At 48.6% G+C, this 27,504-nt stretch overlaps 1 long non-coding RNA gene across 1 annotated transcript; it reads right to left on the reverse strand.

Moving 5' to 3' along the window:
- Position 1: 1 nt before the first annotated feature.
- LOC116982747 lies at positions 2-26,977 on the reverse strand. The gene is made up of 3 exons (XR_004414528.1): positions 26,755-26,977; positions 1,482-1,589; positions 2-127 (listed from the first exon to the last, which is right to left on the reverse strand). It is a non-coding gene; the product is annotated as an uncharacterized LOC116982747 (long non-coding RNA).
- Between the last annotated feature and the right edge of the window lie 527 nt (positions 26,978-27,504).

Consider the following 27,504-nt stretch of genomic DNA (forward strand, 5'->3'; position numbering starts at 1 on the left):
CTGGAGTGCTGGAGTTCCTATCCTGGGATTAAAGGGCTGGTCACTTCATTGGCTCTGACTGACGATCCTCTTGTTGTCTTGGCACCGTGTGTTTCAAGTACAGTCAGTGTGTGATCATCGTGGGTACCTGGAATTGGTCACCAGAATTATACATGGCCTTGGAATTGGATTATTATTGTCACATGAAACGAGATACAGTGAAAAACTCTGCATACTATACAATCAAATCATACCATACATGATACAATGAAGCCTTACAAAAGTACAACAAGTAGCACAAAAATAAATATACCAGTGTAGAATGTAGTCTACCGTGTTAGTTACAGTGACAGTGCAGATTAAAAAGTACAAGAACCTCAATGAGCTATTGTTGTTGGTTTATTATTGGTACTGCTGTTGTTAGATTGTGAGACTAGGATTATCCCTTTATTTTATGGGAGGATCAATCAACAAACTGACAGAAGCAGGGCAGTAGTTGTTCCTGAATTTGAGTATAAGATTTGAGTATAAGAGCAGGGTGGTTCTACTGCAGTTGTACAGGGTCTTGGTGAGACCACACCTGGAGTATTGCGTACAGTTTTGGTCTCCTAATCTGAGGAAAGACATTCTTGCCATAGAGGGAGTACAGAGAAGGTTCACCAGACTGATTCCTGGGATGTCAGGACTTTCATATGAAGAAAGACTGGATAGACTCGGCTGGTACTCGCTAGAATTTAGAAGATTGAGGATCTTATAGAAACTTAAAAAAATTCTTAAGGGGTTGGACAGGCTAGATGCAGGAAGATTGTTCCCGATGTTGGGGAAGTCCAGAACGAGGGGTCACAGTTCAAGGATAAGGGGGAAAGTCTTTTAGGACCGAGATGAGAAAAAAAAATTCACACAGAGTGGTGAATCTGGGGAATTCTCTGCCACAGAAAGTAGTTGAGGCCAGTTCATTGACTATATTTAACAGGGAGTTAGATGTGGCCCTTGTGGCTAAAGGGATCAGGGGGTATGGAGATAAGGCAGATACACGATACTGAGTTGGATGATCAGCCATGATCATATTGAATGGCGGTGCAGGCTCGAAGGGCCGAATGGCCTGCTCCTGCACCTATTTTCTATGTTTCTATGAATGTGCTAGTATGCGCCTTCACACTTTTGTAGCCTCTGCCTGACGGAAGAGTGGGAAAAGAGGGAATGACCCTGGTATGAGCGGTCTTTGATTATGTTGGCTATTTTCCTGGGGCAGCGTGAAATGTTAATGTAGTCCATGGTTGGGTGTGGGGGGGGGGGGGGGGGGGGGGGGGGGGGGGGGGGGGGGGGGGCAGTCTGGTCTGTGTGATGGATTGGAATATGTCCACAACTCTCTGCAATATCTTATGGTCTTGGGCAGAGAAGTTTCCAAACCAAGTCGTAATGCATTTGGATAGAATGCTTCCTGCTGTGTACCTTTTTTGAGACCATATCTGAAGGACTGTGTACAAACCTGGTGCCTTTACCTAATGAAAGGTGCACTTTCTGTAGAGGGAGTGCATTGAAGATTCTCCAGACAGTTTCCTGGGGTAAAATCAGAGAATCCGGGAAGTGCTCGCAGATTTAGGCAGCGTCTATAGAGAGAAAAACAGTCCAAGTTTCAGGTTTACAAGGGTTTGTCACATGAGGAGAAATAGAGTAAGGCTGCGCTCTATTCTTGGTGTTCAGAAGACTGAGTGACCTTGCAGAAACCTGTGAAATTCTACCAGGCTTGATAGACTGGAAACAGGGTGGAGGTTTCTCCTGGCTTTGGTATCCAGGGCCAGGGGCACAATCTCAGGGTAAGGGTGGGCTATAAATGAACAAGATGAGGAGAAACCTCTTCACCTGGAGGCTGGTGGATCTTCAGTCCATCGTGTGATGTCACAATGCCCAATGCTCACAGATGTCCAATCGCAATGGATCTCATTTACATAGGCCTTTGCAATATGCTCTACAACACTCCCAAAGGCCTACCTGTGCAGGTCCTACCCTTGTTAGACATCCCAAAATACAACACCTTTCCTAACCTGTCTAAGACGTTCTGCAGAGTCATTGCTTCCTCTACACTGCCTGCCCCTTCACCTATCTTAGCATCATCTGCAAACTTGGCCACAAAGCCTTCAATCCCCTTATCTTCATCATTAATATACAACGTGAAGAGAAGCGGCCCCAGCACTGACCCTTGCAGAACTCCACTAGTCACTGGCAGCCAACCTAAAAAGCACCTTTTATTGCAACTCTTTGCGTTCTGCCATCCAGCCAACCTGTTAGCCATGTTAGTATCTTCCCTTTAATATCGTGGGCTCTTGCCTTCCCCAGCAGCCTGACGTGTGGCACCTTATTGGTCTTTGGAAAATCTAGGTAAACAACATCTACAGCCTCCCCTGTCTGTCCTGCTATTAGCTTCCTCAAAGAACTCCAGCAGATTTGTCAGGCAAGATATTCCCTTCACAAAACCATGCTGACCGGCCTAATTTATCGTGAACTTCTAAGTACTGCGTAACCCCATCCTTTATCTTATCTATCTATCTTATCTTATCTATATATATTTAAAACTCTTGTGTTGGTTTGTCCGGGTTCTATTTCGCGAATATTCCTTTTTGGCGTTTGTGACTCTCCTCCTCCAAAATTTGCAAAAACTAAACAATTTTTACAAATACCTGTAGGGTATTTCCTCCTCCTCTTAATGTTTGTTAAATTAGAACATTTGGTTCAACTTTTCCCTGCTTTTTTGGTAAAAAAATGTTAAAAATATCAAACTGCTTCTCGCCCATAAAACGTTGGCGAACGTTCCATCGTGTGATGTCACAATGCCCAATGCTCACAGATGTCCAATCGCAATGGATCTCATTTACATAGGTCTTTGCTCCAGCCCCAACCCCAACCCCGCCCCCCCCCCCCGCCTGATGTTGCAGCACGTTCCATTGTGAGATGTCACAATGCCATCCCTCACAGATGGCCAATTGCAATGGATCTCATTTACATATGCCTTTGCTCCAGCCCCAGCCCCCCGCAGCTTGTGTCGAAGCGTGTGATCACGAGTGTGGGAATAGAGGGAGAGGAGTGGGGGTGATAGGGAGTGGAGAATAGGTGGACTGCCCCTACCCCTCTCCACTCTCCCCCCACCCCTCCCCCCACTCTTCCCGCTCTCTCCCCTACCCCATCTCCCTCCTCCCCATCCCTCCCTTTTCTCTCTCTCTCCCCTCCTCTCTATCTCTCCTCCTCCCTCTCTCCCCTCCCTCTCCCCCTCCCTCTCCTCCTCTCTCTTGCCCCCTCTCTCTCTCCCCATCTCCTCTCTCTCCCTCCCTCCCCCTCTCTCTCCCCTCCACTCTCTCCCCTTCCCTCTCCCTCTCTCTCCCCTCTCCCTCCCCCCTCTCTCTCCCCCCTCTCTCTCCCCTCCTCTCTCTCTTCCCCTCCCCCTCCTCTCTCTATCTCTCTCCCCCTCTCTCTACATCTCCCTCTCTTTCTCCCCCTCCCTCTTCCCCCCCTCTCCCCCTCCTTCTCTCTCTCTCCCCTGCTCTCTCTCTATCTCTCTCCCCCCTCCCTCACCTCTCTCCCCTTCTCTCTATCCTTCCCTCTCTCTCTCCTTCCCTCTCCTCACTCCGTGTTCCCCAAACCGCCTCATCCCCCCCCCCTCCCTGTGTATGTGTGGGGGTGGTTAGTGTGCGTGTGAAGCCGCAGCACTCCCGCCCCCCCCCCCCCCCCCCCCCGCCCAACCGCACATTGGGGGAACAGACCCAGCGGGTCTGCACTTGGTCTAGCAACTATTAAAACTCTCGTTTATTGGTGTTGGGTTCTAATCAGCGAATATTCCTTTTAGGCGTATGTGAATCTACTCCTCCAAAATTTACAAAAACTAAACAATTTTTACAAATACCCATAGGGTTTTTCCTCCTCCTCTTAATGTTTGTAAAATTAGAACACTTTCGGTAAAAAACATTAAAAATGTCAAAATATTAAAAATATCAAACTGCTTCTCACCCATAGAATGTTGACGAACGTTCCATCGTGTGATGTCACAATACCCAATGCTCACAGATGTTCAATCGTAATGGATTTCATTTACATATGCCTTTGCTCCAGCCCCAGACCCTCCCTCCCCCCCCACCTGATGTCGCAGCACCTTTCATTCTGTGATTCCATCACCTGGCGCGGCTTCATGGCCGTGGGACTCACCATCGCCCGTGGGGGTTCCAACCTTGTACTTTCAGACCGGGAGCGGGGCCGTAAATTGCCCCGCGCGGCCTAAAATGGCCGTGGGACTTATCATCACCCGCCTGGGGCTTGGACATCGGGAGAGAAATTGAGAGCAGGGGAGAGAAAAGACTTTGCCTTCCATCACAGTAGGTTCACTGTGATGGATGTTTGTGTGAATTTAATTGTGTGTATGTCTGTAGGACATTGTCTTTGTTTGTATGGCTGTGTAAACAACATTTCGTTTGAGTCTCACTGAGGCTCAAATGACAATAAATTTGTATTGTATTGTATTGTATATTGTATGTCACAATGCCATCCCTCACAGGTGGCTAATCGCAATGGCTCTCATTTACATTTGCCTTTGCACTAGCCCCAGCCCCGCCCCCCGCGTCGAAGCGTGTGATCATGAGTGTGGGAAAGGAGGGAGAGGAGTGGGAGTGATAGGGAGTGGGGAATAGATGGACTGCCCCTACCCCTCCATCACCAGTCTTCCCCCTCTCTCCCCCTCACTCCACACTCTTCCCCCTCTCTCCCCTACCCCATCTCCCTCCTCCCCTCTTCCCCAAACCTCTCTCCCCTCCCCCATCCCCTCTCCTCACTCCTCCCCCTCTCTTCCCCCATTCCCTATTCCCCTCACCCCTCTCCTCACCCGTCTCACTCCTCTCTCCCCACCCCTCTCCTCCTCCTCCCCATCACCCCCTCTCCCCATCTACCCGTCTGCCCTTCACCCTCCCCTCCCCCCATCCTCATCCTCCTCTCTCCCTACCCCCCTCCCATCCCCTTCGCCACTCTCTCCCCATCTTACCCCTCCCCCCTCTCCCCATACTGCTCTCTCCCTCTCCCCCTCTCCTCATTCCTCTCCTCCCCCCTCTCTCCTCACCCCTCTCTGATCACTCTTCTCTCCTCACTCCCTCTCCTCAACCCTCCCCCCCTCACCCACTCTCCCTCACCCCTCTCCTCAACTCGGTCCCTCCCCTCTCTCCTCCTCCTCTCCCCCTTTCTCCCCTTCCCGCTCTTCCCCCCTCCCCATCCTCCTCTCCATCCCTCCCTCTCCTCCCCACTCTGCTCCCCATCTTAACCCCTCTCTCCCTCCTTCTCCCTCCCCCTCCCCCTCTCTTCCCCCATTCCCTATTCCCCTCCCCCCTCTCGCCTCTCTCTCCCATTCCCCACCCCTCTCCTCCTCATCCTTCTCCTCGTCACCTCATCCCTCTCTCATCACCCCTCTCCATTGCTCCCTCTCCTCACCTCTCCCCATCTCTTCCCCTCTCCCCCATTCCTCTCTCCCCTTCCACCCCTTCCCCTATGCTTCTCCCCCTCCCTCCCCACTTCCCCTCTCCCCCTACTTTGCCCCCCACCCCTATCCCCCCTCCCTTCCCCTACCCCTCTCTCCCCCTTCCCCATCCCCTCTCCACCACTCTCACATACATTCCCCCACCTCCCCATCCCCGCTCTCTCCTCCCCCTCCACAATCTCTCCCCCTCTCTCCTCACCCCTCTCTCCACACCTCAATCCTCTCTCCTCACCACTCTCGCTCCCTCCTCCTCCCTCCCTCCCTCCGTCCTCACCCTCCCCATTCTCCTCCCCATCACCCTCTCTCCCTCCCCTCCCCCCTTTCCATCCCCATTCCCCCCCCTCCCTCCCCACTCTCGCCCCATCTCCCTCTCCCCCCCTTCCCCCCCCCTCTCTCTCCCTTCCCCCTCCCCACTCTCTCCCCATCTTACCCCTCTCCCCTCCCTCTTGTCACCCCACTCTGCTCACCTCCTCACTCCCCCTCTCCCCATCCCTCTCCCCTTCCACCCCTCCCCCTACGCGTCTCCCCCTCCCCACACTTCCCCTTCTCTCCCCCTTCACCCCCCACCCCTCTCCCCCCTCCCTTCCCCTACCCCTCTCTCCCACTTCCCCATCCCCTCTCTCCACCCCTCCACCACTCTCACAACCCCTCCCCCACCTCCCATCCCCCGCTCTCTCCCTTCACCCCTCCTCCCCATCCCAATCCCCCCATCTCCACCCTTCCTCCTCCCCCCTCTCCACACCCTCTCCCCCTACACCTCTCCCTCCCCATCCCCCTCCCCATTCCCCCCTCTCCCTCCCCACACTCGCCCCATCTCCCCCTACCCCTATCCATCTCCCTCCTCACCCCATCTCCCTCCTCCTCCCTCCCCCTCCTCTACCACCCCTCCCCCTACCCTTCTCCCCCTCCCTCCAAACTCTTCCCCTTCTCTGCAAACTCCTCTCTCCCCCTCCCTTCCCCAACCCCTGTCCCTTCCACTTCCCCTCTCCACCCCTCCCCCACCACTCTCACATCCCCTCCCCCACCTCCCCATCCCCCACTCTCCCCCATCTCCACCCTTCCTCTTCCCCCTCTCCTCACCCCTCTCCCCATCTCCTCCCCTCCCTCCCCCCGACCCTCCACCTCCCCGCTCTCCACCCCATCCCCTTCCCCTCCCCACTCTCCCTCCCCTTCCCCTCCCAACTCTCTCCCCATCCCCCTCTCCATCTCATCCTCTCCTCCCTCCCTCTCTCCCTTTATTCCTTCCCCTCCCCACCCTCTCCCCCATCCCCCCTCCAACTCCCCCTCTCCATCACCCCCTCTTCCTCCCTCCGCCCCTCCCCGCACTCAGCCCCATCCCCTTCTCCCTTCCCCCCTCTCTCTCTCCTTTCCCCCCTCTCCCTCCCCATTCCCCCACTCCCCCTCCCCCTCCCCACACTCGCCCCACCTCACCCTCCCTTCCCCCCTCTTCCACCTCCCCACTCTCTCTCCCTATCCCCCTTTCCTCCTTCCTCCCTCCCCCCCTCTCTCTGTCCCCTCCCTATCCCCCCTCCCCATCCCCCCTCTCTCCCTTTCCCCTTCCCCCCCTCTCCCTCCTTCCCCTCCCCTCCATCTCCTCCACCCCCCTCTCCATCTGCCCCTCTGCCCAATCTGCTTTGTCTCTCCATCCCCTCTCCATCCCACCTCCCCTCTCCCCAACACCCCTCTCTCCCCTCATTTCCCTTCCCCCCCTTTCTCCCCTCATTTCCCTACCCCTCTCCCTCTCACTCTTTCTCTGCCCCACTCTCTTTGCCCCTCGAGATAGGATGGGGATGGGGTAAAAGGAGCCAATGAATAATATTAACATAATATCAACAGGGGTGGTTAGTGTGTGTGTGTGTTGGGGGGGGGGGGGGGGTTAGTGTGTGTGTCGGGGGAGTGGATAGTGTGGTTGTGGGGTGGTTAATGTGTGTGTGGAGGGGGTGGTTAGTGTGTGTGTGGGGGAGGTGGTGGTTAGTGTGTGTGTGACGCCGCAACCTCCCTCCCCCCCCCCCCGCAACCGCGCGTTGAATGGACGGGACCCTCTCCCCTCCCTTTCCCCTCCCCACTCTCTCCCCCCCTTCCCACTCTCTCTTCCCATCCCCTCTCCCCCCCACCCCTCCTCCACCCACCTACTCCCCTCCTCCACCCCACTCACCCCTCCTCCAACCCCCTCTCTCCTCCCCTCTACCCCCCTCCCTCCCCACTCTCACTCCTCTCTCTCCCCTCATCTCTCCCCTCTACTCTTCCCCCCTCCCCCTCCTCTCTCCCGCCCTTTCCCCCTCTTCTCCCTCTGCCCTTACCTCACCCCGTCTCCCCCTACCCCCCTCATCCCCGTGTGTGTGGGAGGTGGTTAGTGTGCGTGTGAAGCCACAGCCCCCCCCCCCCCTGCAACCGTATGTTGAGGGGATAGGACCCAGTGGTCTCCCCTCCCTCCCCTCACCCAGTCTCCCCCTACCCTCTCTCACCCCCCCTGTGTGTGTGAGGTGTGGTTAGTGTGCATGTGAAGCCGCAACACCCCCTCCCCCCCACCGCGCGTTGGGGGAACAGACCCAGCGGGTCTACACTTGGTCTAGTAACTATTAAAACTCTTGTTTGTTGGTGTTGGGTTCTAATTCGCGAATATTTGTTTTAGGCGTATGTGAATCTACTCTTCCAAAATTTGCTAAAACGAAACAATTTTTACATATCCCCGGAGGCTTTTTCCTCCTCCTCTTAATGTTTGTAAAATTAGAACACTCGGTTCATCCTTTTCCTTCTTTTTCGGTAAAAAACATTACAAATTTCAAAATGCAAAAATATCAAACTGCTTCTCACCCATAGAATGTTGACGATCGTTGCATCGTGTGATGTCACAATGCCCGATGCTCCCAGATGTTCAATCGCAATGGATCTCATTTACATCTGCCTTTGCTCCAGCCCCAGCCCCCCCCCCCCCCCCGCCTGATGTCGCAGCACGTTTCATTGTGTGATGTCACAATGCCATCCCTCACAGGTGGCTAATCACAATGGAACCCATTTCCATATGCCTTTGCTCCAGCCCCAGCCCCACTCCTAGGCTGTGGGCCGAGGAGGTTAATTCTGCAGTTTCGTGACCCGTCACCAAACTACATGAAATTTTCACATATTGTGTAAAAAAAATGTATATAAATCACCCCGAAACTCGATATGAAGAAGACTTGCACATTTTTATTAAATTAGAGAAAAACCGGAAAAATGTCGGGAATTTTTTAGTCCAATCAAAGCACATTTAACATTGAGTTGTCTGCCAGTTGGCCAATCACGCACTTTGTTTCAGGCTAGCACACAAAATGGCTGAGGGGGCTTCACAGATGCCTGTTTTACTGGAGATTCCGATGTGTTGTTCTGTGGAATAAATGTCGTGGAAACTTGCAGCAGGTTAATTGTATTTAGTGGGAAAAGCATTAAAAAGGCTGAAGAAAGTGCTGCGGTGGATTAAAGTGCAAGAAAGCCTTCAAAGTCCCTGCTGATGTGCTGGAACACAAAGAAGGCCCCCTGAATCAACTCTAACTAAAAGGTAAGACTAAAGTCTGAATTTATGAAAATCTATCTGTATGGACTTTAATTAATTTAATATAATGTGAATAAATTCATTCATTCATTCATTCCTCATTCATTCATTCATTCCTCATTCATTCATTCATTCATTCACTCACTCGGGGGGAGGGGGCAGAGGAACAATTCCAGGTCTGTAGACTGGGCAATGTTCAAGGACTCGGCAATGGACCTGAACGAATACGCCACAGTCGTTACAGACTTCATAATGAGATGTGTGGAGGACTGCATCCCTACAAAAACCTTCCGAGTGTTTCCCAATCAGAAACCTTGGATGAACTTTGAGATCCTCACTCTTCTGAAGACCAGACACCAGGCATTCATGTCTAAAGATACAGTGGTCTGCAAGAAGTCAAGATACGACCTTGGTAAGGCCACCAAATAGGCCAAAAGGGACTTCTGCTCCAAGCTGGAGGATGAGACAGATGTTCGGCAGCTGTGGCGGGGCCTGAATGCAATCACCTCCTACAAAACGAAATCAGGAGGCAGCTCGAATGTCGACGAAACATCAGTCCCAGACGAGCTCAATGCGTTTTACGCACGCTTTGATAGGGATGTGCCTTCCCGAGCCCCCATTCGCTGTGATGGTATTTCAGTCTCAGTCACAGTCAGGAAATCCTTCAGAGGGGTGTGCTCTCGAAAAGTGCCTGGACCTGATGGTACACCTGGTCGGGTTCTAAAAACCTGTGCGGGCCAACTGGCTGGAGTTTTTACGGACATTTTCAACCTCTCACTTCTGAGGTCTGAGGTTTCCACCTGCTTTAAAAGGGCATCAATTATACCAGTGCCCAAGAAGAGTAAGGTGACGTGCCTCAATGACTATCGACCAGTGGCACTAACGCCGGTGGTGATGAAGTGCTTTGAGAGGTTGATCATGGCTCAAATCAACTCCTACCTCGACAAAAACCTGGACCCACTGCAGTTCGCTTACCGCCACAACAGATCAACGGTGGATGCGATCTCGCTGGCCCTCCACTCCGCTCTGGACCACGTGGACAACAAAAACTCATGTCAGGCTATTATTCATTGATTACAGCTCGGCATTTAACACAAATATCCCCTCCAAGCTGGTCACCAAACTCGCAGAACTGGGTCTCTGCGCATCCCTCTGCAATTGGATCCTCGACTTCCTCATTCACAGACCAGTCTGTTCGTATTAGTGGAAATGTGTCAGACTCGAAAACAATCAGCACGAGAGCACCTCAAGACTGCGTGCTCAGCCCCCTGCTGCACTTACTCTATACTCATGACTGCGTAGCCGGTCATAGTGCGAACTCCATCATCAAGTTCGCTGACGACACCACTGTTGTGGGACGTATCACTGATGGGGATGAGTCAGAGTATAGAAGAGAGATCGAGCGACTGTCCATATGGTGCCAGCACAATAACCTGGCCCTCAACACCAGCAAAACCAAGGAACTGAGTGTGGACTTTGGAAGGAGTAGGATGGGGACCCACAGTCCCGTTTATATCAACGGGTCAATGGTTGAAAGGGTCAAGAGCTTCAAATTCCTGGGCGTGCACATCTCTGAAGATCTTTCCTGGTTCGAGAACACTGATGCAATTATCAAGAAAGCACATCAGCGCCTCTACTTCCTGAGAAGATTACGGAGAGTCGGTTTGTCAAGGAGGACTCTCTCTAACTTCTACAGGTGCACAGTAGAGAACATGCTGACTGGTTGCAGCGTGGCTTGGTTCGGCAACTTGAGCGCCCTGGAGAGGAAAAGACTACAAAAAGTAGTAAACACTGCCCAGTCCATCATCGGCTCTGACCTCCCTTCCATCAAGGGGACCTATCGCAGTCGCTGCCTCAAAAAGGCTGGAAGTATCATCAAGGACCCACACCATCCTGGCCACACACTCATCTCCCCGCTACCTTCAGGTAGAAGGTACAGGAGCCTGAAGACTGCAACAACCAGGTTCAGGAATAGCTACTTCCCCACAGCCATCAGGCTATTAAACTTGGCTCGGACAAAACTCTGAACATTAATAGCCCATTATCTGTTATTTGCACTTTATCAGTTTATTTTTTCATGTGTGTATGTGTGTATATATTTATATAATGGTATATGGACACACTGATCTGTTTTGTAATCAATGCCTACTATGTTCCGTTGTAGAAACATAGAAAATAGGTGCAGGAGTAGGCCATTCGGGCCTTCAAGCCTGCACCGCCATTCAATATGATCATGGCTGATCATCCAACTCAGTATCCTGTACCTGCCTTCTCTCCATACCCCCTGATCCCTTTAGCCACAAGGGCCACATCTAACTCCCTCTTAAATATAGCCAATGAACTGGCCTTAACTACCTTCTGTGGCAGAGAATTCCAGAGATTCACCACTATCTATGTTCTGTTGTGCTGAAGCAAAGCAAGAATTTCATTGTCCTATCAGGGACACATGACAATAAACTCTCTTGAATAAAGACTATTTTGAATTTGAAAAAAAATACTTGTGGTTGTTCTCCAACTCCCACATGCATAATAAAGAGGAATTGTTACCTTCTTAAAGTGACTAATGTGGTTTGTTGTCTTATATCGCGGTTAGAACTTTAACAAGGTGTGACAATAGACAATAGGTGCAGAAGTAGGCCATTTGGCCCTTCGAGCCAGTACTGACATTCAGTGTGATCATGGCTGATCTCATAGAGGTATATATAATCATGAGGGGGATAGTCTTTACCCAGGGTTAAGGAATCAAGAACCAGAGTTCTTGATTCCTGGTCAGCGGGGAGATTTGCAAAGGCTACTGGGGAGACTTTTAAACTAGAAGCTAGTAGACAGTGTGTGAGGCAGGAGGCAGAGAAGGGAAGCACTCAGACCCAACATGTAGGAGGGAAGGAAGAAAAATATAATAAACAGAGAATAAGAGGTGGTGGGTTTCTTAAATGTGTGAGCAGAGAGACGGAGGGGGTAAAATGAGGGTAGAAGCAATAGGTAGCAAGGTGAAAAGTAAAAGTGGCAGGCCGGCAAATCCAGGGCAAAAATCAAAAGGGCCATTTTTCAACATAATTGTATAAGGGGTAAGAGTGTTGTAAAAACAAGCCTGAAGGCTTTGTGTCTCAATGCAAGGAGCATCATTCGTAATAAGGTGGATGAGTTGAATGTGCAGATAGCTATTAATGACTATGATATAGTTAGGATCACGGAGACATGGCTCCAGGGTGACCAAGGCTGGGAGCTGAACATCCAGGGATATTCAATATTCAGGAGGGATAGTCAGAAAGGAAAAGGAGGTGGGGTAGCGTTGCTGGTTAGAGAGGAGATTAACGCAATAGAAAGGAAGGACATTAGCTTGGAGGATGTGGAATCGATATGGGTAGAGCTGTGAAACACTAAGGGGCAGAAAACACTAGTGGGAGTTGTGTACAGGCCACCTAACTGTAGTAGTGGAGTTGGAGATGGCATCAAACAGGAAATTAGAAATGCGTGCAACAAAGGTAAAACAGTTATAATGGGTGACTTCAATCTATATATAGATTGGGTGAATCAAATTGGCAGGGGTGCTGAGGAAGAGGATTTCTTGGAATGTATGCGGGATAGTTTTCTAAACCAACATGTAGAGGAACCAACGAGAGAGCAGGCTATTCTAGACTGGGTATTGTGTAATGAGGAAGGGTTAGTTAGCAGTCTTGTTGTGCGTGGCCCCTTGGGCAAGAGTGACCATAATATGGTTGAGTTCTTCATTAGGATGGAGAGTGACATAATTAATTCAGAAACAAGGGTTCTGAACTTAAAGAAAGGTAACTTTGAGGGTATGAGACGTGAATTGGCCAAGATAGACAGGCAATTGATTCTTAAAGGGTTGACGGTGGATATGCAATGGAAGGTATTTAAAGGCTGTATGGATGAACTACAACAATTGTTCATCCCAGTTTGGCAAAAGAATAAATCAGGGAAGGTAGTGCATCTGTGGAAAACAAGGCAAATCAGGGATAGTATCAAAACAAAAGATGAAGCATACAAATTAGCCAGAAAAAGCAGCCTGCCAGAGGACTGGGAGAAATTCCAGCAGAGGAGAACAAAGGGCTTAATTAGGAAATGGAAAATAGATTATGAAAGAAAACTGGCAGGGAACATAAAAACGGACTGTAAACGTTTTTATAGATATGTGAAGAGGAAAAGATTAGTTAAAACAAATGTAGGCCCCTTGCAGTCAGAAACTGGTGAATTGACATCTCCGTCACTTGTCCTGCCCTATTTCACAAGAGTAGATCAAGCTTGGTTCTCTCCATAGTAGATCATCTATGCAGTACATGAATGCAGTTCCTGAATACACTCATCATTTCCACCCATCGATGCCCTTAACACTTTGGTAATCCTAGTCTGTATTAAGAAAGCTAAAATATCCTATTATGACCAGTCTGCTGTTTATGCAACTCTCCACAATCTCCTGCCATAGTTGTTCCTCTAATTCCTGTGCCTATTTGGAGGCCTATAGAACGGCTTCAACGAGATGATCATCTCCTTATTTCTCAGCTCCCCCCATAAACCAGATTGTGCAGGAATCCCTCCCTCGTGGCCATCCTTGTCTCAAACAGATATACCATGCTGATTATTGCATGGGTGTGGTCTCTCAAAGGGGAAAACACACATGTGGTACATCTGTAGCATTACAGCTGACTCTGCTGCACATAGAACATACAACATTGCAGTACAGGAACAGGACCTTCGGCCCACACTGTTTATGCCGTACATGATGGCAAGATCAACAAATCTCAGCTGCCTGCACATAATCCATATCCCTCCATTCCCTGCATTCCCTGCCTATCCCTCCATTCCCTCCATTCCCTGCCTATCTAAAAGCTTCTAAATGCTACTATCATTGCTGCCTCCACTAGCAGCCCTTGTAGCACTTTCCAGGCACACACACCATCTGAGTAATAAACGTCCCACACATCTCCTTTATGCTTTGCCCCTCTAACCTTAAACCTCTGTCCTCTAGTATTTGAACCAGGATAAAGATTCTGACTGCCTAACTTCTCTATGTCTCTCATAATTTTATTGACTTTTATCAGGTCCCAGCTTCTGATGCACCAGAGAAAACAATCCTGGTCTGTCCAAACTCTCCTTTAAGCTAATAACCTCTAAGTGGAAGACATCAGTGGAAGACACCAGGAGTGTGCCTGCAATCCTAGAGAGTCAGGGGGTGGAAGTTAGTGCAGTGGCAGTACTAAGGAGAAGGTGCAAGGAAATTGAAAGGTCTGAGGGTGGATAAGTCACATGGACTGGATGGACTGCACCCCAGGGTTCTGAAGGAGGTGGCCTCAGAGATTGTGGAGGTAGTAGTTGTGATATTTCAAGAATCACTAGAGTTAGGAGTGGTTGCTGAAGATTGGAAAATTGTGAATATCATCCCGCTGTACAAGAAGGGAGCAGAACAGAAGAGCGGAAACTATAGGCCGGTTAGCCTGACTTCGGTGGTTGGTAAGATTTTAGAGTCAACTAGACCAAGTGGGACCGGTTGGTCCCGTCCCCTCAACGCGTGGTTGCTGGGGGGGGGGGGGGGGGGGGGGGGGGTGGCCTGCAGCGTCACACACACACTAATCACCCACACACAGGGGGGGGGGGTAAAAGGGGGAGGGGGGGTGTGGGAGCTGAAGGGAGGGGGAGAGGTGGAGGGGGTGGGAGGGTGGAGGGGGAGGGGGGGCAGGGGGAGAGAGGGGGGAAGGGGGGAGAGAGAGGAGGGGGGAGAGAGGGTAGAGTGGGGGAAGAGGAGGCAAGGGACAGAGGGAGGGGAGGGGTGGGGTGGAGGGAGGGGAGAGGGGGGACAGAGCTGGGACAGAGGGGGGGAGATGAAGAGAGAGGAGGGGAGGAGGGGGAGAGAGGAGGGGGAGAGAGAGGAAGGGGAGAGAGGGGGAGGGAGAGAGGGGGAGGGAGAGAGGAGAGGGGGGAAGAGGGGAGGAGAGGGGGGGAGAGAAGAGGGGGAGAAGGCGGGAGAAGAGGGTGGGGGAGAAGGGGGGGAGAGAAGAGGGGGGAGAGAAGAGGGGGAGAGAAGAGGGGGGAGAGAAGAGGGGGACGAGAGAGGAGAGCGGGGAGAGAGGAGGGGGGAAGAGAGGAATGGGGAAAGAGGAATGGGGAGAGAGGAGGGGGGAGAGAGGATGGGGGAGAAAGGAGGAGGATGAGGTAAAGGAGGGGGGTAGAGGAGGGGTGGAGTGGGGGGAGAAAGGAAGGGGATGGAGGGCAGAGGGGTAATGGGGGTGGAGGAGGGGTGGAGGGGGTGTAGTGGGGGAGGGGGGAATAGTGGGGAGGGAGAGAGAGGAGGGGAGAGAGGGAGGATAGAGAGGGAGGATAGAGAGGGAGGATAGAGAGGGGGGAGAGAGAGGGGGGAGAGAGAGGGGAGAGAGAGGGGGGAGGGAGAGGGGAGAGAGAGGGGGGAGAGATGGGGGGAAGAGGGGAGGTGTGGAGGCGAGGAGGGAGAGGGGGAGAGAGAGTAGAGGGGAGAGAGGAGAGGAGGGGGTAGAGAGGGGAGGGAGGAAATGGGAGGGGAGAGGGGGAGGAGAGGGGAGGAGAGGGGAGGTGGAGATGATGAGGGGGGGAGAGGAGGAAGGGGGGAGGGGGGAGAGGAGGAGGGGAGCCGGGCGAGCAAGCGGGCTGCGAAAAGCGGAGAGAGCCCAGGGAGAGAGAGAGAGAGAGAGAGAGAGAGAGCTCTAATACAGGGCCCGACTCTAGAACAAAGCTCTCGGCAGTTCTCGGGAGTTGTCGGGAAAGCTGAGCCGAGCCGCTAGCATGCGTCGACCTTTGGAAGCCCTTGGGATTTGCAGAACAGAGCACACTTGTTAATTCTTTCTGCATCTTTTGTACAACCAGGGGTGGGGGGGGGGGGGGGGGGGTGTTAACGTAACTCGCAGCGCGTGCAAAAACAGTGTCCAGCAGGCTGCATTTTGAAAACTCTGCAAGGAGCAGAGGCATTGTGACATCATCCAGCTCATTAGATTTAAAAAAGATCTCAGATTTGTGAACAATTTGAAGAAATAAGTCGGGAAATAATGAATCAAATTTTCAGATGAGGCGATTTTTGAGATCATGAGGTAGATCTCTACCGGAATATGTATTTTCACCGTTAGTGCGTTGGGTTTTCGAGGAGATGTGAATCACTGAAATAGACACAATCAAACACACAAGCAAACAAACAAATACGTAAACGTCCAAGATCAGAGTTTTATAATAATCTAGATTATAAAGGATGGGGCTACGCAGTACTTAGAAGTTCACGATAAAATAGGCGGAAGTCAGCATGGTTTTGTGAAGGGAAGATCTTGCCTGACAAATCTGCTGGAGTTCTTTGAGGAAGCTAATAGCAGGACAGACAGAGGGGAGGCTGTAGATGTTGTTTATCTAGATTATCAGAAGGCCAATAAGGTGACACACGTCAGGCTGCTTGGGAAGGCAAGAGCCCAGGATATTAAAGGGAAGATACTAGCATGGCTAACAGGTTGGCTGGATGGCAGAGCGCAAAGAGTTGCAATAAAAGGTGCTTTTTAGATTGGCTGCCAGTGACTAGTGGAGTTCCGCAAGGGTCAGTGCTGGGGCCGCTTCTCTTCACGTTGTATATTAATGATTAGGATAAGGGGAATGAAGGCTTTGTGGCCAAGTTTGCAGATGATGCTAAGATAGGTGAAGGGGCAGGCAGTGTAGAGGAAGCAATGACTCTGCAGAACGTCTTAGACAGGTTAGGAAAGGTGTTGTATTTTAGGACGTCTAACAAGGGTAGGACCTGCACAGGTAGGCCTTTGGGAGTGTTGTAGAGCAGAGGGATCTAGGAGGTGTGAGCTATAGGGAGAGGTTGAGTAGGCTGGATCTTTATTCCTTGGAGTGCAGGAGGATGAGGGGTGATCTTACAAAGGTGCATAAAATCATGAGAGGAATAGATCGGAAAGATGCACACAGTCTCTTGCCCAGAGTAGGGGAATCAAGAACCAGAGGGCATAGATTCAAGGCAAAGGGGATAAGATTTAATAGGAATCTGAAGTGTAACTTTTTCATACAAAGGGTGGTGGGCGTATGGAACAAGCTGCCAGAGGAGGTAGTTGAGGCTGGGACTATCCCATCATTTAGGAAACAATTAGACGGGTACATGGATCGGACAAGTTTTGAGGGATATGGACCAAGTGCAGGCAGGTGGGACTAGTGTAGCTGGGACATTGTTGGCCAGTGTGAGCAAGTTGGGCCAACTTTCCACAGGGCTCGGTGTTGGGGACGTTACTCTTCGCGTTTTATATTAATGATTTGGACGAGGAGATTTGTGGCCAAGTTTGCAGATGATATGAAGATAGGTGGAGGGGCAGGTAGTGTAGAGAAAGCAGGGACCCTGCAGATGGACTTGGACAGGTTGGGAGAGTGGGTAAAGAAGTGGCAGATGGAATATAGTGTAGCAAAGTGTGGAGTCGTGCATTTTAGTAGTAGGAATAAAGGCGTAGTCTATTTTCTAAAAGGGGTGAGAATCCAGAAATCGGAGGTATAAAGGGACTTGGGAGCGCTGGTGCAGGATTCCCAAAACGTTAATTTGCAAGTGGAATTAGTAGTAAAGAAGACAAACGCATTAGAATACAAAAACAGGGATGTACTGCCGAGGTTCTATAAAGCACTGGTCAGGCCACATTTGGAGCATTTTCAGCAAATTTGGGCACCATATCTGAGGAAGGATGTGCTGGCTCTGGAGAGGGTCCAGAGCAGGTTTACAAGAATGATCCCAGGAATGGATAGGTTAACCTATGTAGAGCGTTTGACGGCACTGGACCTGTACTCGCTGGAGGTTAGAAGAATGAGGACATACAGAATAGTGAAAGGCTTGGACAGAGTGGATATGGAGAGGATGTTTCCACAAGTGGGAGAATCTAGGACCAGAGGCCATAGCCCCAGAATAAAAGGATGTACGTTTAGATTCTAGGACTAGAGGTCATAGCCTCAGAATAAAAGGATGTTCCTTTAGGAAGGAGATGAGGAGGAATTTCTTTAGTCAGAGGACGGTGAATCTGTGGAATTCTTTGCCACAGAAGGCTGTAGAGGCCAAGTCAATGGATATTTTTCTGACAGTTAGATAGTTTGTTGATTAGTATGGGTGTCAAAGGCAGCAGAATTGGGTTGGGAAGGAGAGTTAGATTAGCCATGATTGAATGCCTGAGTAGACTTGATGGGCCGAATGGTCTGATTCTGGTCCTATCATTTATGACCTTATGACCTGTTCACACGAGGGTCATCGAGTGATACTGCGTGTAAACAGGCCCTTCGGCCCAACTTGCCCACACCGGCCAACATGTCCCAGCTACACTAGTCCCAACTGCCAGCATTTGGCTCATATCCCTCCAAACCTGTCCTATCCATGTACCTGTCTAACTCTTTCTTAAATGTTGGGATAGTCCCTGCCTCTGAAATGTTGGGATAGTTATCTCCTCTGGAAGCTTCTTCCCTGCATTTAACACCATTTGTGTAAAAACGCTACCCCTCAAATTCCTATTCAATCTTTTCCATCTCAGCAACGTCTTATACAACTGCAACATGACCTCCTAACTTCTATACTCAATACTCTGATGAAGGCCAATGTGCCAAAAGCCTATCTGGTCACCTTATCTGCCTGTGACTCAACCTTCAAGGAACCTGCACCTGCACTCCTAGATCCCTCTGCTCTACAACACTACCCAGAGATCTACCATTTACTGTGTAGGTCCTGCCCTTGTTCGACATCCCAAAATGCAACATCTCTCATTTCTCTATATTAAATTCCATCAACCATTCCTCTGCCCACCTGGCCAATTGATCAAGATCTTGTCGAATGCCTTACTGAAATCCATGTACACAACATATACAGCTCTGCCCTTATCGATCTTTTTGGTCACATCTTCAAAAAAATCAATAAGATATGTGATTTGTGTCTCCTGCTTCAGCTCCTGACTAGTGTACTGTACATCTGACAATAGACAATAGACAATAGGTGCAGGAGTAGGGCATTCGGCACTTCGAACCAGCACTGCCATTCAATGTGATCATGGCTGATCATCCTCAATCTGGAGCTGAAGATGGTCTCACTGAGGATCATCCATGGTGCTGAGGACATTGTGGATGGCATGTAGAGTGAGCTAGTCACCCTGTAAACAATGGGTAGAAATGCAGTGGGTGCCCACCAGGGATCAGTGGGCACAGGCGGGTGGTGCAGGAGACCCCTGTTAAACTGGTAGACCATGTTGGATACGTTTGGGGGTAGCCTCTTTGGGATGGGAAGAAACGGGCATGTTTGTGGCACTGAGACTAGCTCAGCTGCACAATGAGCGAGGACAAAGATCAGCAGAGCTGCAGTAAATAAGGGCTCAATTGTAAAGGGAGCAGTTGGGTGAACAAGACCCTTGAATTCTGTGTTGTCCTCCTGGTGACAGGTACATGAATATCTCAAAGCGGTTGCAGTACATTCTCATCAGCGAGGATAACCAATCAGTGGTTGTAATATGCGTCACTACCAATGACATGTAAATAAGGGATCAATGGCAACAGGATGAAATTGTCAGTTACACAGAGTGGTGGTGCACATAAAAGTTGCTATTCCTTGCAGTGCAGGAGGCTGAGGTGTGATCTTATAGAGGTAAATATAATCACGAGGGGATAGTGTGAATGCACTGTCTTTACCCAGGGTAAAGGAATCAAGAACCAGAGTTATTTGGTTTAAGGTGAGAGGGGAAAGATTTAATAGGAGCCTGATGGACAACTTTTAATTCAGGGGGTAGTGAGAACATGGAATGCATTGCCAGAGGGGGTAGTTATGTCTAGTACTATAACAATATTTAAAAGACATTTGGACAGGTACATGGATAGAAAAGGTTAAAAGGGATATGGGCCAAATGTGAGAAAATGGGACTCGCTACTATAATCAGTATCTTGGTCGATATAGACATATTACATAGAAAATAGTTGCAGGAAGCCATTCGGCCCTTCGAGCCAGCACCGACATTCATTGTGATCATGGCTGATCGTCCCCAATCAGTAACCCGTACGTGCCTTCTCCCCATATCCCTTGATTCCACTAGCCCCTAGAGCTCTATCGAACTCTCTCTTAAATCCATCCAATGACTTGGCCTCCACTGCCCTCTGTGGCAGGGAATTCCACAAATTCACAACTCTCTGGGTGGAAAAGTTTTTCCTCACCTCAGTCATAAATGGCTTCCCCTTTATTCTAAGACTGTGGCCCCCTGGTTCTGGACTCGCCCAACATTGGGAACAGTTTTCCTGCATCTAGCTTGACCAGTCCTTTTATAATTTTAAATGTTTCTATAAGATCCCCCTCATCCTTCTAAACTCTAGAGAATACTAGCCTAGTCTTTTCAATCTTTCCTCATATGATAGTCCCGCCATCCCAGGGATCAATCTCGGGAACCTACGCTGCACTGCCTCAATCACAAGGATGTCCTTCCTCAAATTCGGAGACCAAAACTGTACACAATACTCCAGATGTGGTCTCACCAGAGCCCTATACAACTGCAGAAGAACCTCTTTACTCCTATACTGAAATCCTCTTGTTATGAAGGCCAACATTCCATTAGCTTTCTTCACTGCCTGCTGTACCTGCACGCCAACTTTCAATGACCGGTGTACAAGGACACTCAGGTCTCGCTGCACCTCCCCCTTACCAAACCTAACCCCATTGAGATAATAATCTGCCCCCTTATTTTTGCCGCCAAAGTGGATAACCTCACATTTATCTATATTATACTGCATCTGCCATGCATCTGCCCACTCACTCAACCTATCCAGGTCACCTTGCAACCTCCTAACATTCTCTTCACAGTTTACACTGCCACCCAGCTTTATGTCATCCGCAAACTTGCTAGTGTTGCTCATAATTCCCTCTTCCAAATCATTAATATATATGGTAAACAGTTACGGCCCCAACACCGAGCCTTGCGGCACTCCACTCGCCACTGCCTGCCATTCTGAAAAGGGCCCGTTCACTCCTAATCTTTCCTTCCTGTCTGCCAACCAATTTCTATCCATGTCAACACCCTACCCCCAATACCATGTGCTCTAATTTTAGTCACCAGTCTCCCGTGCGGGACCTTATCAAAGGCTTTCTGAAAGTCTAGATACACTACATCCACTGGCATCCCTTCATTCATATTACTTGTTACTTTATTGGGCTGAAGGTAGACACAAAAACCTGAGTAACTCAGCCGGACTGGTGGAATCTCTGGAGAGAAGTTAATGGGTGATGTTTTGGGTCGAGACCCTTCTTCAGACTAGCCTAAACGGTCTGTTACCGTGCTGTATGACACTAATCAGGCCCTTTAGCCCACCATGTCCATACATCTTTGCCCATATACATTAATCCATTTGCCTGCATTAGATTTGTATCCTTCCATGCATTACAGAGCAGAATCATGAGCAAAACGTTCAAGATTGTAATCTCTGCATTGTTTCTGGTGTCACATGCTCCTGAATATAGGAATACAAAGATAGGCCAGATGAATATGTGGCCAAAGGGATGGTGTAGGAGGGATGGGTGGATGTTGGGACATAGTCATTTCTGGAGTGGGTGCAGCCTATACAAGCAGGTCAGTTTGCACCTAAATGGGGCAAGGACAAATATCCTTTGCTGGCAGTTTTACTCCTACTTTGGGAAGGTTTGAAAGTAATTTGGTCGGGGGAACTGGGACTTAGACTAGATGTGTGATTGAGGGTAAGTTTCAGTCAATTGTAGAAACACCAGGTCAGTCATTAGCTAGAACAGAGATACAATACAATACAATACAATTCAATTTATTGTCATTGATGTTCATGATGTTGTACATGGTAGGATGAGAAGGTCAAATTACATCTATTTTGTTGTAAAGATACTGACCAGTAAAGCAGATGAACATAGTGCTGATCAGCATGTGGGTATATGCTATTTTTACAATCACTGAGACATAGTTGAAAGACCAGCAACTCAATGTTAAAAGGTATAGAAGTTCCAGGCATGACAAGGGAAGTGTAAGAGGAGAGAGCATTGCATTATTTGTGAAGGACATCATCATTGCACTAATGAGGGAGGATGATTGAGCAGGCACTTCAAATGCAACAATATGGGTAGAGGTTAAAAAAGGAGGGGAGTAGATTCCCAACAGTTAGCAGAAGAGAGAGGAGCAAACGTCAAGGAAAATTGTAGAGAGAAATTGTATTGGAATAATCGGGGATTTGAATTTCCCCAGTATTATAATAATAATAATAACTTTATTTACAGAGCACTTTAAAAACAACCACTGTTGCCTCAAAGTGCTGTACATGACTAGTCATGGACAAGAAATTATTACACGACAATAAAAACATTAAAAGAAAGAATAAAAACAATAAAATTAAAAGCACTAAAACAGGAGCAAAGTCTCAAGCAGGGTCAAAAGCCAAGGAATATAAATGTGTTTTAATACTGGTTTTGAAGATGGACAGTGAGGGGGCCTGTCTGATGTGCAACGGCAGAGTGTTCCAGAGTGCCGGAGCAGCAACAGAGAAGGCTCTATCCCCTCTGAGCTTCCGCTTAGACCTCGGCACCTCCAGGAGCGAGTATTAAGGAGATCATCTTCATGAGATAGAATTACAGAGGGTAGAGTTTTTAAGTGTATCTAATAAATCTTTTTGTGCCAGAAGATAGATAGTCCACCTATGGATGGGGCCATGCTGGGCGTAGTCCTATGGAATGGTCAGATAAATGGGTGAAGTCTCAGTTGGTGAGCACTTTGCCATTAGTGGCTGTATCTCAGTAAGTGTCTGTTTGGGTTTAAACATCAGCAGCAGCACTTTTACTTCACAATCCCTCCCAACACGGTTGCTCCCACTTCTATACCTCCGTTGTGGCAATCCCACAGCTGCTGCCGGTCTCCGTTCCCTCTCTTGGCCTTATCTCTCACGAGAGTTGTGTCTGTGACTCCGCTCACACGATCTCACCGCTCACGCTCTGCCAGAAATAACATTGGAAGGTGAGTGAACTGAACACCAGAGACAGCACTGAATAAGTGTAACACAGATCAATAGACAGCAAAACGCACAGTGACTGATTACCAGCTCCTTCCTTCAGTGTCCCGCACAGGTGAGTGGCTGCTTCAGGTTGTCAGTGTGACTTCTGCTCAGATTGTGCCTGGTATTACTGACAGCTTCAGTGCTTTCAGTTTCACCACAATCACACCCTTGGCTTTTCACAGAAATCATGTGACTGTCTCTATGGGGTTTGATTTGCAATAACAATGAGCAGATGGAGATTATTGATGGGATGTATGAGGTCGAGGTTTCCTTGCTCATCAGCAAAGATCATAGAGCGGAGCAAGATAGACAACTCCTGCAAAATCAAATGGACTGACGCGTAGTACGCAACCGAGCGTAACTTCCGCCATTTCAGTAAACCCGACTCTAGTTATGCCTCTCGCAGTGTAATCACTGTTGCGGGGGAACAGTTTGTGTTTACTATGTTTATACTATGTTTATAGTATGTTTATAGTATCTTTGCTTGGAGCCCTGCACACAGACTGCAAATCGAGCCCCCCCCCCCCCCCACCCCCACCGTGCAACACTCACAGACTCTGCTGCCAGAAAGCAGACTATTAAATCAATCCCGAGTCTAACACTGTCACGACACAGACTCTGCTAATCAGATATAATGATCTTTGCTCATCAGTCACTGAAAGTAAGCAACAAGTACAGCAGGCAGTGAAGAAAGCCAATGGCATGTTGGCCTTCACAACAAAGTCAGGAGCAAAGAGGTCCTTCTGCAGTTGTACAGGACCCTGGTGAGACCACACCTGGAGTATTGTGGAAACATAGAAAATAGGTGCAGGCGGCCATTCGAGCCAGCACCACCATTCATTGTGATCATGGCTGATCGTCCCCAATCAATAACCCGTACCTGCCTTCTCCCCATATCCCTTGATTCCACTAGCCCCTAGAGCTCTATCTAACTCTCTCTTAAATCCATCCAATGACTTGGCCTCCACTGCCCTCTATGGCAAGGGAATTCCACAAATTCACAACTCTCTGGGGAAAACATTTTTTCACACCTCTTAAATAGCTTCCCCTTTATACTAAGACTATGTCCCCTGGTTCTGGACCCGCCCAACATTGGGAACATTTTTCCTGCATCTAGCTTGACCAGTCCTTTTATAATTTTATATGTTTCTATAAGATACCCCATCATCCTTCTAAACTCCAGTGAATACAAGCCTAGTCTTTTCAATCTTTCCTCATATGACAGTCCCGCCATCCCAGGGATCAATCTCATGAACCTACGCTGCACTGCCTCAATCACAAGGATGTCCTTCCTCAAATTAGGAGACCAAAACAGAACACAATACTCGAGATGAGGTCTCACCAGAGCCCTATACAACTGCTGAAGAACCTCTTTACTCCTATACTGAAATCCTCTTGTTATGAAGCCCAACATTCCATTAGCTTTCTTCACTGCCTGCTGTACCTGCACGCCATCTTTCAGTGACTGAAGTACAAGGACGCCCAGGTCTCGCTGCACCTCCCCCTTGCCAAACCAAACCCAATTGAGATAATAATCTGCCCCCTTATTTTTGCCGCCAAAGTGGATAACCTCACATTTATCTATATTATACTGTATCTGCCATGCATCTGCCCACTCACTCAACCTGTCCAGGTCACACTGCAACCTCCTAACATCCTCTTCACAGTTTACACTGCCACCCAGTTTTGTGTCATCCGCAAACTTGCTAGTGTTGCTCATAATTCCCTCTTCCAAATCATTAATATATATGGTAAACAGTTGCGGCCCCAACACCGAGCCTTGCGGCACTCCACTCGCCACTGCCTGCCATTCTGATCCTAATCTTTCCTTCCTGTCTGCCAACCAATTTTCTATCCATGTCACCATCCTACCCCCAATACCATGTGCTCTAATTTTAGTCACCAGTCTCCCGTGCGGGACCTTATCAAAGGCTTTCTGAAAGTCTAGATACACTGCATCCACTGGCACCCCTTCATGCATTTTACTTGTTACTTTATTGGGCTGAAGGTAGACACAAAAAGCTGGAGTAACTCAGCGGGACAGGCAGAATCTCTGGAGAGAAGTTAACGGGTGATGTTTCGGGTTGTGACCCTTCTTCAGACTTGCCTAAAGGGTCTGTTACCGTGCTGTATGACACTAAGCAGGCCCTTTGGCCAACCATGTCCATATATCTTTGCCCATATACATTAATCCATTTGCCTGCATTAGATTTGTATCCTTCCATGCATTACATAGCAGAATCATGAGCAGGATCTTCAAGATTGTAATCTCTGCATTGTTTCTGGTATCACATGCTCCTGATTATAGGAATACATAGATAGGCCAGTTGAATGTGTGGCCAAAGGGATGGTGTAGGAGAGATGGCTGGATGTTGGGACATAGACATTTCTGGAGTGGGTGCAGCCTATACAAGCAGGTCAGTTGCACCTGAATGGGGCAAGGTCCAATATCCTTGCTGGCAGTTTTACTCCTATTGTTGGGAAGGTTTGAAACTAATTTGGTCAGGGGAAATGGGACTTAGACTAGATGTGTGATTGGGGGTAAGTTTAAGTCAAATGTAGAAACACTATTAGGTAGGACAGACATGGGAATGATGTTGTACATGGTAGGACGAGAAGGTCAAATTGCATCTATTTTGTTGTAAAGATTCTGACCAGTAAAGCAAATGAACTAAGTGCTGATCAGCATGTTGGTGTATGGTATTTTTGCACTCACTGAGACTAGTTGGAAGGCTAGTAACTCAATGTTAAAAGGTATAGAAGTTCCAGGCATGACAAGGGCAGTGTAAAAGAGGAGAGAACATTGCATTATCTGTGAAGGACATCATCATTGCACTAATGGGGAGGATGATTTAGCAGGCACTTCAAGTGCAACAATATGGGTAGAGGTTAAAAAAGGAGGGGATTAGATTCCCAACAGTTAGTAGAAGATAGAGGAGTAAATGTCAAGGAAAACTTTTATTTATTTATTTATTTATTCCGAACAAGTAAAGACATTAAAGACATTAATAGTAACAAAATCGAAATTATCAAACAATTGGACATTACAATCAATATTTACAAAGCAATGAAAAGAACAAAAGCAAAGTTCCAATGTCCAACTCTGTGTCTGTACAAGCTCGAAAAGGAGTGAGAAGAATAACTTATTAAATCTCACCCCTTTTCCCCAACACTTCTACCATATTTAAAAATCAATTAATTACTAATAATAATACTACCCTAGGCAATTTCCCATAATACCTACAGACATATATATACATACAACTATTATACACATACAAACTTCATATCTAAAGTACCCAAACATAAGTAAACAATAGTAAAGAGAGAAATTGTATTGGAATAATAAAGGATTTGAATTTCCCCAGTATTAAGTGGGATCATCTTCATGAGATAGAATTACAGAGGGTAATGTTTTTAAAGCGTATCCAAGAATGTTTTTTGTGCCAGAAGATAGATAGTCCACCTATGGATGGGGCCATGCTGGGCATAGTCCTATGGAATGGTCAGATAAATGGGTTAAGTGTCAGTTGTTGAGCACTTTGCTATTAGTGGCCGTATCTCAGTAAGTTTCAATTTGGGTTTAAACCTCAACAGCATATGTTTGACTTCACAATCCCTCCCAACACGGTCGCTCCCACTCTACCTGGCCCTCCTTCTATACCTCCGTCGTGGCAATCCCACATCTGCAGCCGTTCCCCGTCCCTTCGCTTGGCCTTACCTCTCACGAGAGTTGTGTCTGTGGCTCCGATCACACAATCTCACCGCTCACACTCTGCCAGAAATAACATTGGAAGGCGAGTGAACTGAACACCAGAGACAGCACTGAATAAGTGTAACACAGACCAATAGACAGCAAAACGCACAGTGACTGATTACCAGCTCCTTCCTTCAGTGTCCCGGACAGGTGAGTGGCTGCTTCAGGTTGTCGGTTTGACTCCTGCCAAGGTTGTGCCTTGTTTTACTGACAGCTTGAGTGCTTTCAGTTTCACCAGAACCACACCCTTGGCTTTTCACAGAAATCATGTGACTGTCTCTGAGGGGTTTGATTTGCGTAACAAGTAGCGGATGGGGATTATTGATGGGGATGTACAACGAGATCTAGGTGTCCTTGCTCATCAGTCACTGAAAGTAAGCATGCAGGTACAGCAGGCAGTGAAGAAAACCAATGGCATGTTGGCCTTCATAACAAGTACAGGAGCAAAGAGGTCCTTCTGTAGTTGTACAGGGTCCTGGTGAGACCACACCTGGAGTATTGTGTGCAGTTTTGGTGTCCAAATTTGAGGAAGGACATTCTTGCTGTTAAGGGAGTGCAGCGTAGGTTCACAAGGTTAATTTCCGGGATGGCGGGACTGTCATATGTTAGACAATGGACAATAGGTGCAAGAGTAGGTAATTCGCCCCTTTGAGCCAGCACTGCTATTCACTGTGATCATGGCTGCTCATCTACATTCAGTACCCGTTCCTCCCT

Source organism: Amblyraja radiata, chromosome 1 (genome assembly GCF_010909765.2).
Source record: "Amblyraja radiata isolate CabotCenter1 chromosome 1, sAmbRad1.1.pri, whole genome shotgun sequence".
Lineage (NCBI taxonomy): Eukaryota > Metazoa > Chordata > Chondrichthyes > Rajiformes > Rajidae > Amblyraja > Amblyraja radiata.